Source organism: Sciurus vulgaris (genome assembly GCF_902686455.1).
Source record: "Sciurus vulgaris genome assembly, chromosome: 16".
In the NCBI taxonomy this organism is placed as follows: domain Eukaryota; kingdom Metazoa; phylum Chordata; class Mammalia; order Rodentia; family Sciuridae; genus Sciurus; species Sciurus vulgaris.
This window is the reverse complement of record NC_136477.1, coordinates 439,334-451,603: the sequence shown is the minus strand read 5'-3', so window position 1 is coordinate 451,603 and position 12,270 is coordinate 439,334. Positions and strand designations below refer to the sequence as shown.

General features: G+C 61.3%; 2 long non-coding RNA genes across 6 annotated transcripts; one reads left to right on the top strand and one right to left on the bottom strand.

Moving 5' to 3' along the window:
• Positions 1-3,358: 3,358 nt before the first annotated feature.
• On the bottom strand, positions 3,359-8,123 carry LOC306646268. Of its 5 annotated transcripts, none has more exons than XR_013759835.1 (5): positions 7,927-8,123; positions 6,148-7,034; positions 5,192-5,937; positions 4,427-4,563; positions 3,359-4,067 (listed from the first exon to the last, which is right to left on the bottom strand). It is a non-coding gene; the product is annotated as an uncharacterized lncRNA (long non-coding RNA). The 5 variants fall into 5 exon arrangements; XR_013759836.1 differs by having other exon boundaries at positions 5,192-6,318; positions 6,731-7,034; XR_013759833.1 differs by having other exon boundaries at positions 5,192-7,034.
• On the top strand, positions 7,050-9,590 carry LOC306646269. Its single transcript, XR_013759838.1, has 3 exons — positions 7,050-7,945; positions 8,141-8,265; positions 9,528-9,590. It is a non-coding gene; the product is annotated as an uncharacterized lncRNA (long non-coding RNA).
• Positions 9,591-12,270: the final 2,680 nt, after the last annotated feature.

Genomic DNA, 12,270 nt, shown 5'->3' with positions numbered 1-12,270 from the left:
CAGACCAAAGTACCAAGATTCTTTTGCTTCTGAGTTACATCCTCAGTCCTTTCTGTTTTATTTTGAGACAAGGCCTTGCCAAGTTGCCTGGGCTGTCCTGGAACCTGTGATCTTCCTGCCTCAGCTTCCTGCATCACTAAGATGACAGGCATGGCCACCGTGCCTGGCTCCTTGTGTTTCTTTAGGACTCCTGGCTTTGGAGTGAGGGCCCACCTGGATGATCCCGGGAGGCCTCATCTTGAGACCTTGAGCTGGACCTGCAAAGACCTTCCCCAGTGCATCCATGCTGTGGGGTGGAGCTAGCTGTTTGGAGGCCACCTCAGCACTGTTCATCATCCCAAGCTTCAGAGTGAGAAGGGGCCACAGCGGGCCCTTCATCATTGCAATGGGGCCTGACCCAGGGCCTGAAGCCAGGCGTGCACCCCTCTGGACGGGCCTGGGCAGGACAAGAGTGGGTCCGTTCTTTGCACAGACGAGCTGTCCCCGTGCAGATTGGAGGGCTGCTGTCTGCACCTGGCGCACTGGGTGAGCAGGCCCAGCCTGGCCAGCTGCCGCCTTCATGAATGATTCAGGGCCCCCTTGCCTGTGAGAGCACACCCGCCTGCTTGTCACCATGGAAGATGATACTGTCCTCTGCCACAGGGAGGGTGCATCCAGACCCCACGAGGAGCCATGCAGGCCTTGCATGGAGAGGGAAGGGCCACACCTCAGTTTACCCCTTCCTCAAAAAGAGGGGCAGGGCAAGACCAGCCGTTCCCATGGGCTTTCCAACATTTCTCTTTTTGCAGTGGCTTCGTGTTTGGAGAATGTTTGCTTGTTGCCCAGCGTGGGGCCCATGCCTGCCATCCCAGCTACCCAGGAGGCTGAGGCAGGAGGATCACAGCAACTTAGCCTCAGCAACTTAGTGAGAGCCTGTCTCAAAATAAAAAGGGCTGGGGATGTGGTTCCATGGTGAAGCCACCCTGAGTTTATTCCCCTACAGTACCACCAAAAAAACAAAAACAAAAACCATTTCTGGTGTTGTATGTTTACTGCCTTGATTACAAAATCCAAAGGGCAGGGATCCAGGGCAGGGCCCCAGGGGACCTTCCAGCCTCCTTGACCCATTTCTGAGATTTCTGTTGGACTGAGCTTAGGGTAAGGACGGGCAAGCCGACACCTAAACCCTCCAGGCTGGGGCCTGAGATGAAGGGAGCTCACTGGCCTGAGCACGTCTGGGCCCAGGCGGCCTCCAGTGTCCTGACCAGGTGGTCTGCGAACAACTGACCTTCAGGCCTCCAGTTTGGTGCAGGAAGTGAGGACGGTGGACTTCCTGGAGAGCTCCAGGCCCTTGTCATGCTGGCCAGGCCCCCCTCTGCAGTCTTCCCGCACCACCCTTTCCCCTTCTCAGGCCCAGGTGTCCCTGAAGATGCCAAGCCCCCCCCACCTGCAGGGAGTGCCCTCCCCACCCCAGCCTGGGCTGCACCCGGTGGGAGGCCAGCCAGCCAGGCACCTCCCAGAGGACTTCCTGCTCCAAGGCTCTCTAGTCCTCTGGGTAGGCCCCTCCCGCCCCTCCCTGGGGTCCCTGGGAGAGGCACAGGGCTCAGCCCCAGGCTGACAGGCTTTGTTGCTGCACAGACCGAGGTGCACCTGTGGGCAGAAAGCAGTCTGGCTGTCCTTGGAGGGTTGTGTGGAGTTAGTATAAGACCTAGCCCTGGGCATGGGGCCACAGCTGTCTTCCCAGCAACCTGGAGCCGAGGCATCAGGATGTCAAGTTCAAGGGCAGCCTGGGTGGCTTAGCTGGACTTCACCTGAAGAGGAAATTCAAAGGGCAGACAGCGGTGCTGGGGAGGGCCCTGGGAAGGCGCTGTCGGCCGGTCTGCAGGGCCCCCAAGGCTCCTGTGCCCAGGGCTTGGGCCAGGGAGCAGTGCGGGGAGGGGGCTTTGGGGAAGGGTGTAGACCTGGGGCCCGTGGCTGGGTGGACTGCTGACGGACTGTTGCCGTTTGGATACAAGGTGTCCCCCACAGCTCACTGTAGGCGAGGCCAGAGCAAGGAAGGATGAGCAGAGGTGGCAATGGCCCTCGATCTGCACCCTGTGGCTGGCGGGGCGGCCCACATCTGTGGTGGCTCTGTGCAGGGCCAGGTCCTGAGCTGCTGCCCTCCTCCACCTTCCTCCCATGGCGTCCTGCGCACCCGGGCCCCAATGACCTTGTCCTCTTCTCAACTGTCCTTGTGTCTTTTGGTCACAGCGATGGACAAGCTGCCTAGGGCTGACTGGGAGGTGGAGACGGCAGGAGTGGGACCCAGAGGGAGGGACGGCCCAGGGCTGCCTGGAGGGCACCTCTGCCCAGCTCCTTCCTTCTCTCCTGGGCTCTGCTTCCCTCTGCCTCGCCCTCCGCCATAGCATCCTGCCTCACCCAGGCCCGGAGTGATGTGTCACTGACGGTGGCCGAAACCTCTGTAACCAGGAGTAGTTAAGCCTTTCTCCTCGCAGTGGTTTTCTCGAGTGTCTCCTCACAGCGATGAAAGCTGCCCACACAGGCCCTCAAGACACCCTCCCTCAGCCAGTGCTGGGGGCTGAGCCCAGGGCGCCGGCTCCGTCACCCCGTTCCGCCTGCCGGGGAACCTCCTGGCCCTGCTCTGCGGGGCGGTCTCCGAGAGGACATCTCCTCTTGCGTGTTTTTCCACTTTACTTCTTTGTGGTACCCGTGGTCTAGATGCACTTGTCAAATGCTCCTTGCAATTTCTTTTTTTAAAAAATATATATAGGTGGACGCAATACTTTATTTTTATGTGGTGCTGAGGGTTGAACCCAGGCCCTCACATGTGCTAGGCCAGCGCCAACCATTGGGCCACAACCTCAGCCCCACCCTGGTGATTTCTTGAGCCCCACCATGCACCCGAGCAGTCCTGGCCAGCATCTTGCATCTGCGGAGCTCCCAGGACCTGTCCTGTGCTGGCAGCACCTGGTCAGGGGCATGGAGGCTGCATGGGCACTGCAGGGAGGACGCTGAGCACGGCCCCCAGCAGGAGAAGCCTGGCGTGTGCATCTGCAGAGCCCCCAGTGGGGCACAGTGGGCACACCTGGGGAGTGCAGGCACCCAGGACGAGGCACAGGAGGGGAGACTGCGGGGGGACGGCGCCTGGCACCGGGTCCCATCTGCTCAGGCGTCTGCAGAGTCCAAGCAGCCACAGAGGGACACCCCAGAACCACCCGCCCGGTGCGAGCCCATGCCAGGCGCCCGAGTCACTGTGCAGCGAGGGACTTTGCATGACAGGTTGCTGGCTCTCCATGCTCACTGCCCTCAGCACGGCCAGCTCAAGCAAAGTCCGAGCCTCCAAGAGGAACCTGTCCCCAGGGCAGCCCCTCCGCTCAAGCCCTGCACCACAGGTCCGCGTCCCTCTCTGGACTCTGCTGTCCTGGACGTCTCCAACACTGGTCACACACTGTGGCCTTGTGTCTGGCTGTCACTGGCATGGGGTCTTCAGCTGTGTCACCTCGCTTCTGCCGGGCTGAGGACGCAGCTCTGTGCCAGAGCAGCTGTCACCAGCATCTCCCTGCGGCTGGCATGGGGGCCACACCTGTCACCCCAGCAACCTGGGAGTTGGAGGCAGGCGGACAGCAAATTCAAGGCCAGCCTCAGTGCCTTGGGGAGACCTTGCTGGGGTGTGACTCAGGGATGGAGCACCCCTGAGGTCAATCCCTAGCACCCAAAAAAAAGAAGGGATTCATTGGCCTAAAGACCAGATGCCCATTCTCCCTCGGCTCTGGAGCCAGAGGCCCAAGGCCAGGCTGTGAAGGGCCGGCACTTGGGGCCAAAGGGTCCGGCTGGGACCTGGCAGCTTCACCGTCTTGACGCCTCTCCCCTCTGTGGAGCTTGGTCTGCGTCCTGCTGCCTCCTTCAGTAAGGACACAGGTCGTAGTGGACCAGGGCCCGCGCTCACCTTGATGGACTCTGTAAAGACGGTTTCCAAACGAGGCCTCACTCCCGGGGTGGAGCTGATGTTACCAAGAGCCCTGGGGACCGACCTGTTGGGCCCTGTGTTAGTTCCAGGTGTGGCCCTTCGAGGAAACCCCAGACGTGACCTGCAGCCCAAACAGGGGTTCCAGTCCCTCTGCGTCCTGCCAACGCTTGTGACCACATTCCCGCCCTTCACCTGCCCGGGGTCCCCCACGACTCTGGCGACCCCCGTCAGCACACCCCTCGGGGCTCCATGGCCAGCGCGAGAGGACTGTTGGGGTTCCAGGGCACACTCCTCACTGGGACTGTCAGGTTCTCCCTGCACCTGAGGAGGACAGGGCGCAGCGCCTCTGGGCGGCCCCATCCTCCTGCCCTGTCCTCCAGCCCGTTCAGGGTCTGTGCTCTCAGCAGGTCCTGGCTGCTGCCCTGGCCTCAGTCCCCTCCCGCACTGGAGGGCCCCGGAATGCAAGAATCTTTGTCTCACCTGCCATGGTTTTCAAGGGGTCTGCTGGGCCTATGGGCAGTGCAGGACACCTGGGCCTCTGAGGAGGCCAGATGATGAAAACATGCAGGGGGTGGGCCGCCACAGGCAGCCGCACAGGACACAGACCTCAGGAAGGGCTGGGACACCATCAAGTCCCCCAGGAGAAAGGAGTGAACAAGAAAGAGATTGGTCACTTCGGGAGCCAGGGTAGGTGCAAGAGGGACCCAACTGGGCATGAGCTGTGTGCCCCAACACTGTCCACTGGCCGGCCCAGGCCCCTGTGTGGGCTTGGACTCACGTCTGCAACGTAAGCAGGTAGACCAGGTGCTAGGTGGCCACGTGAGACTGTGCCCCAGCAAGGGGTCGCGGGCAGACCCCAGGGAGTTGAGCCTGGCATGTGGCTCCTACCAGGGGCATGGAGCCTCCTGAAGCCTGGGCTGGCACAGCCTGCCTCTGTCCCCTGCCCTCCAGGACAGTGAAGGTGTTGCTGTGGAAGCTGGCTAGTGCGGTGGGCAAGAACCCAGGGCATGGGGCTGCCAGGCCAGGCCAGTGGAGCAGGGCGGGAAGACGGGAGCCCGCCTGCCAGCTTGCCTCCGCCGCCCTGCAAAATTTATTAAAGGGAGGTGTCCCCGTGTGGGCAGGGAATGTGAGCCTGCTGTAAGTGATCTGTGGCCATCTGCTTGCTGTGCGTCCCCAGGGTCATCTGCGGGGCTATCGGGGAGGGAGATGCTGCCACGACAGCCCCAGCTGCGCAAGGAGACCCACCTGGCCCGTCCATGGAAAGCCCTCCTGGACTCTGTCCCCTCAGCTGCAGACCTTGACTTTATGATGACAGGAACGAGGCCCTGGGTAGGAGAGCGAGCCACATGGGAAATTGGAGACCTCTCAAGTCAGCGACTGCCCTGGGCCCCTGGCCATGCTGGAGATAGTGCTGACTGTCTGGACTGGGGGAGTTCCTGGCATAGGTGGGTAGAGGCCAGGGATGCTGCCTAGCTCCCTGCAGCCCAAGACACCACTGCAGAATGACCCCATCCCACGTCCATGGTGTCCAGGAGAGACCCATTAAAAGCCCCAGCATCCCCTAAAATTGTGCCCCTGGTTTGGGGCCCAATTAAGCAAATTCTGGAGGAGTCTGGTGTAGAAGGCATGCACCCCCAGGAGGCCCCGGCCGATCCATGGGGTCCAGGGCAGGATGAGTGGACACCTCCCAGTTTCGTCAGAGGTGATACAGGAAACCTAAGACAGTGGCCCTCAGTGGTGACGCTCCATCATCAATAGTTAAAGCAGGTAATGGACACTCGGCCTGGGCCTCAGGCCCCGGCTCAGGTGGCCGCAGTGTGGCCACCCACCTGGGCTGCGTCAGAGCAGGAGGGGCAGGGAGCTCCTGCCCACAGGCCCAGGGGCCAGCAGCGCAGTTTCCAATGGACGAGGCCTGGGGGCTGTCAGGTCTCAGCTGAAGGGGGTCCCAAGGCCCTTCCTGCGCTGGCCAGGGCTGAGTCCTCTGCTTACAGCTACCCCAGAGGTGGGGACAGAGGGAGGGAGAAGGGAAGGAGTGTGGCAGAGCCAGCCATTTCTGTAGACCACATGTAGGGGCCAGCCTGCCACCCTGGACAACACAGCAAGAAGGTACCCCCAGCCACAGTGCACAGGACTGAGCTGCAGTCCAGGGGAAGAGCACTCTGGCTCAGTCCCCAGCACCAAAGCCACAGGGAGACACTCACGTGCACTGGGGTGACTGTGAGCCAAAGGTGTCCCTGGGGAGAGCCGGCAGCAGCGTGCAGGGGTTGCAAGCCTCACGGGCACCACTGCTGGACACTGCCTGATGGCTCCAACAAAGGTGCGACGCAGTCCGCACAGGTCCAGCAAGCCCAATCCTAGGCAGACGCCTGGGTCTAGAACACACACCCAACTCAGAAGTGGCACACAGAAGCCAATAGCCACGCTCATCACAGTCATCAGAACACAGAGGCAACCCGAAGGGTCATCCACTGCAGGACAGACCCACAGCCTGGCCATGCACACCTGCAGCATCCTTGGCCAGGGCAGGAGTGCAGTGACACAGCTGCAGCGTGGCTGGACCTGAGGACCTCACGCTCAGTGAGACCCAGACGCATGGGCCACAGTGCGTGACCGGGGACAGGGACGACCAGAACAGCGGATCCAGGGGCAGGATGGGGCCTGCCACAGCAGGGAGGACGGGCTGTGCCTGTTCCGAGGCGTTCATGGATGTGTTTCCCACGGATCCTGGAGATCGTGCCTGCGCTCCCTGTACGCAACCCCAGGACCCAGTGGAAGAGAGCTGACCTGTGTCTGTAAACAGCCACCTTCAATGGCAGATCTCCTCCTTCCAAATGCTTCCTATGGAAAATAAGTTTATGTCCAAAAATAGCATGTGCATGCATGTGCGTGTGCACACGTGCACGCTGCGGGGAACTGTGCTGACGCAGTCTTACAGCGGCCCCAGTCACTCCCGGAGGAGACGGATCCTCCTTCCAGCCTCTCCCACCTCCTTCGCTGCTGGATCTGCAGCATGAGCCAGACTCTGCAGAGCTTTGTGTCCATTTGTCTCCTTGATACATTTGAAAACAAATTCCAAGTCTCCCAGCTGCTAGAAAAACATTTAAAATTAGAATGGGTTACAAAGGAGAAGACAAACACCCCAGTGACCCAAAGACAACCACTGTTGATACTGTGGGCATTGATACATCGTGTAAGTTTTCAAATTTTTATTTTGTAGCTTTAGCTTATTCTCTTTCACCCAAATAAGGCATGTTCCTTCTTTTCTTTTTGTACTGCGAATTTAAACAGAGATGCTGCTACCACTGAGCTACACCCCCAACCCTGTTTATTTTGAGACTGGGGTCTTGATAAGTTGCTAAGGCTGGCCTTGAACTTGTATCCTTCTGCCTCAGCTTCCCCCGCAGCTAGGATTAAAAGTATCTGACCCCCTCATTTTAAGTTTTTAAATTAAAGTCAAGTGACACTGAGCCCTTCCTCCCAGGCCGCTCTGTGGAGCTGACAGGGTCTGAACTCCTGGACGTCCCTGGAGGGAGGCTGTGGGATCACCCGGTCAGCGGCAGGCCTCACCAGCCTCCCTCACCACCGCCCCTCCCTGTTTTCCAGGCAACTTCCTCTTCTTCTCAAGATAAAATAGGTCCCAACAATAAAAACAAACACTCTGAGAAGTTCGTATTTATCTCCAAAGCAGGGCCTCTGGAATGTCCTTTGTCACTTCCAGATATTGTGGGGGATTCCGGCCAGGCACCCAGGCAGCGGGGACATGCCTCAGTTGCTAAAATCCAGTACTTTTCCAGCCTCCTGCAAAGTTCCTGGCTACATCGCCCTACAACTCTTCTGTCTGAGACCCTCCCTGGGGTTCCCTGTTCCCCTGACCCTGGAGAATTTAAAGTCAATAGCCCCAAGTCCCCTGGAGGAGAAGCTGACCCCATCAAGAACCCCAAATGCCTCGGGATCTCTGAAGTGCGTCTTTGATATTTCACCTCCCAGCTGAGAAATGAGGTGACAAAGCAGAGACGGCGAGGGAGAAGGGCCTGGCCGGCTTTTCACATGGGCTCCTGGCACTTAGCGACCCTCCTCCGGGTCCCTGGCCTGTGTGTCCTGCGGCTGAGGGTCCGCGGTCCTGGGTGGAGCAGGACCGTGCATTCCTCCTGTCCAGGCTCCTTCTCACACTGTTTGTTTGTCTGTTTAAACTAGACTCTGCCAGGAATTCCTCTCCGTCTGGACTTGGTGTTTGGCTTCCCCAGCCTGAGCCCTGCCTGGCACCGGACACTGGGTGCCCTCGGTCTCCCCGTGGCACCCCTGGGTGGTGCCCACTCCAGGTACAGACTCGGTGGCTTCTCGGCCCTTATGTTTCTTGGTGCTGGGGCTGGGCCATGGGCCTTGCGCGCCCTGGGCTATGCTGACCACTGAGCTCCATGACCCTGTTTGGTTTTGGTCTGTGCATCCAGTCCCCAAGTCCCCAGGCCTCCCAGCCTCCCCCCGCGGCCCCTGTGGCTCTCTGCAGACCTGCCCTCCCAGGCTCGAGGATGCCCAGCTGTGCAGCCAGCTCCCGCTCCTGTCCTTCCCCACTTTGTGACAGAGGGAGACCAGGATGGGAAGATGAGATTACTGCTGCCCAAACGTCAGGTTGGGTCTCTGTGGACCCTGAGGTCTGGACTTCGGGAGGGGCAGGGAGGCAGACCCCTGGGCAGCGGGCACCACTGAGACCCACATCCCTCACTCCCCAAAGCACTCACTGGGGTCGGCCCAGCCAGTCCCCAGAGCCTGTGCTTGGGCCTAAGACTGCCCTGGAGAATCCCAGCAGGTGGCCAGTGGTGGGAGCCACCCTGAGGAACTGGCTTGTGGACCCCGGGTGGTGAGCTGTGGTAGAAGCAGGCCCCCTCTGGGTGATGCCCATACCCATCGGCCCTGCTCCTACTGGAGCCCCTGCATGTGGGGGCCTGGGCTTCCCCTAGGAGACTAAGGGGCCTGCTGTGGCCCCCGAGGGGCAAGGGGTGGACGCCCTTCCTGCGTGGCTTGGACCCCTCGCATAGGAAAATAAGGTTAACTGGGAAGCTAAGGGTTAGGCCTCAGCCTGGAGCCAGAGCTTAGCCAGAGCACTGGACAGTGGCCTGTCCTTGTCCTGGGGTGGGCTGGGCTGTTGTGGGGTGGGAGGACATGTCCCCAGCATGCCCCAGCCCCGAGGTCTATCCCCAGCACTGCCGGAAAACAGAAGAAAAGCAGGCAGTTGTCCTCAGAAAACTGGGGACTGAGGATCAACCTGCAGCCTCCCCTGGTGGCTAGTTCCATGTCCCCAGTGCATCAGTCCCTGGGCTCATCACCCACTGGGGGACACTTGCTGGGCCTCAGCCCCTCAGCTGCCCCAGGATGGCCAACACAGACCTGAGGCCACTGGGGTGCACCTCCCCGTACCCTGCGGCCTCTGCTCCCCTGCTCCGGGATCAGTGGGTCAAGTGGCCCCAGACCTGACCTCTGAAACCAAGAGCCAAAGCAAACCTTTCTTCCTCTAAGTTGATTTTCGTTTTTGTTTCGTGTTTCTCTTTTTTGTTTCTAAGCTGATTTTCTCACGTATTTCTCACAGCGATGGAAACGAACAGTGAACAAACAAGCCACTGAATTCAGGGTCCATCTGGGTAAAGCTACTTTGATCTTAGTAGGTGACGTTGGCACAGTCCGGGGGCACTCAGCACATTCAGAGGTGTGCGGAAATCACCTCTACCTAATTCTAGAGCATCCTCGTCACCCTAAAGACCAGACTCCTGCCCCTGAGCAGTCCCCTGTCCCTCCCGGCCCTGCGTCCACCAGTCCAGTCCACACCCTGTCTGTGGACTCTCCTGTCCTGGAACCTCCTGTCACTGGGTCGTACACTGTGTCCTGTGCGTCTGGCTCTCACTGAGCACGAGGCCCTCAGGTCCATCCACGCTGCAGCTGTCACCTCCTTCCTGCTGGTGGCCAAGGGACGCTCCAGGTGGCTGGCCGGTGTCTCTCCACCTGGCTTCCCCTCCTCTGTGTGTGGGCTTTTTTTCAGGCATCTGGGGTGCACCCCAGGAGCAAGGCGGCTGCACAGCTCGCCTGGTCCCCGAGGAGCAGTGTCCGCACCGCGAGGACAGTCCTGAGCCGGGGCTCTAGCCTGAGGCCCCACCCGCCACCAGATTCCCGTGGCCCCACCAGCCCCTCCTGGAGCGGTCAGGGATGGCCTTGAAGCCGCATGTCAGATGGCAAAGCACCTTTCTGTCTTGTGCCCAGCAGGGAAATTGAGAAATTTCAGCAAGTCCAGGCAAGCCCACGGCGAGCGGCTGCCCTGGAAAAACCTGCCTGGGTTGTTTGTGCCCCAACTCTGAGTCTGGAGGTTCCTGTTCCTGAGAAGTGAAGACTCCCCAGGTTGGTGAGCGTCCACCGGGGCCGCCCACGGCGCGAGAGAGGGACGGGAGGTCCCTGCCTGCTCCTGCCCCGGTCCTCGCCCCTCCAGGCCTTCCTGCAGCTGGGGGACTGAGGTTGGGATCAGTCTCTGGGGGTCGGGGTGGTGGGAGCCGGCGGGAGTGCCGGCCTGGTTCACGGCAGCCCAGACCTGGGGCATTCTAGACTCCTGGCAGGAGAGGCCACCTGGTCCAGCCAGACGGCAGCCTTCACTCAGCTGGAAAGAAGGAGCTCGGAGCCCAGAGACCAAGGACCTCACAGGCAGGCTGCCAAGAGAGAGGAGCAGGGCTGCAGAGGGGCCCGCTGGGCGGGGGCCGGGCAGGCAGGCGGGCCTGGAGGACTCCGAGGGCCCTGGAACGCCTGGTCTGTGTGGGGACAGGTGTCGTCTGGTTACCAGACCAGCAGCGTGCGTGCCGGGAGAGACCCTGGAGTGCACTCATGACTGTGTCCACAGTGCTCACCCCGGAAGGCCGGGCACAGGGACGCCTCCTACTCCGCCCTACTCTTCTGTAAATTTAAAACTGCTCAAAAAATAAAGCCTCCAAGAAAGGGGTGCTGGTGAGGCCCAGTGCTGGGCTCTCCCGGCATGGACGAGCCCCAGGCGGCGGTGTCGGGCAGCTGCCCTAGGTGGCTGTCCATGGCCAGCAGCCCTGCACCCCGGGGGCACCGGCTCCTCCCTCTGCCCAGCTCCCTGCTGCTGAGGAAGCACAGGTGGGACTCTTGAACAGCCCAGGAGGGGAGGTGTGGCCACATGGGTGGCTTTTGCCCACAGGGCCAGCCCTTCACCGTCTGCTGGCCACATCGCAGGAGGGGAGGTGTCCGCTTCTGCTGTTCCCTGTGGGATCCTTCATCCTGCCAGGACTTACTGACCAGGGCCGCTCGGTAGCACCTGGAGAACTTTCCGTGGTCCCCGATACAAATAGGGCTGCGTGACAGTGTCCAGCTGCCAGGCGGCCAGGTCTGGGCTCCCGGGCTCCAGCTGACACTCCAGTTCCAGCCCCTTCCAGCCGCCTAAGTGGAGTTGGGGTCCAGGTGCCTGGAAGTCGCCTGCCCTGGAAGAGACTTGCACGCCTCCCCAGCGGGTCCTGGGCGTCGGCCTCGGGGCAGAGCGGGGACTTCCTCCCAGTGGGAGGTGGGGGTCCACCCTGACCTGGGCCCCACCCTCACTCTGCATGGTGGCTGGATCCCAGCCTTGGGTCCCAAGGGCCAGACCCAGGCAGCCGTGTTCTCTGTAGCTCTAAGAACTTCTCACAGCCGAGCCAACAGCTGATGGAGTCTCAGCACAGACAACCACAGCCGGGGGCGCATCCTCTAATGGAGGACCCTCCGGCCGTGGGCAGGAGCCCGGGGAGGAGGTCCTTGCCCTGGCCGGGCTCCTGCAGCAGAGCCCAAGCCCAGGGCACAGGTCCAGCTGGCCGTTCTGCAGGCCAGGACCAGGAGCTGCCCAGGGGTCATCCCTGCCCTTTGGCCTCAGGGCTCCCCTGGTGGCCGAGGGGCGAGGGGCCGCACTCAAGGGGAGATCCCAGCAGAGCCCTGCCCTGCCGCGTGCCTGCCTTTCCCGGGGGCTCCGCTGGGGCTCCCAGGGCTGTAGGGGACCTGGGCCCGGCCTTGGGGAGGCACAGCAGGGCCAAGGGGTCAGGAGCAGGCACGAGATCTGGTGGGTGGGCAGCTCCAGGGGCCTTCTGCCAGGACTGGGGCTGCAGTGAGGCCGGCGGCCCAAGGCAGCTGGCGGCGGGGGCGGCCTGTCTCCCTGTCCCTTCGGGGTGGGAGGAAGCAACAGAAGGTGCCCGAAGCTTCAGACCCTGCCGCTGGCATCGCAGGGTCCAGGAATAGGGCCAGGACTCGCTGGGTCTTTTCTGTCCTGCCCCCGAGGGAACTGGCTGCAGGGTGTTCCCCTGCTTACCCTC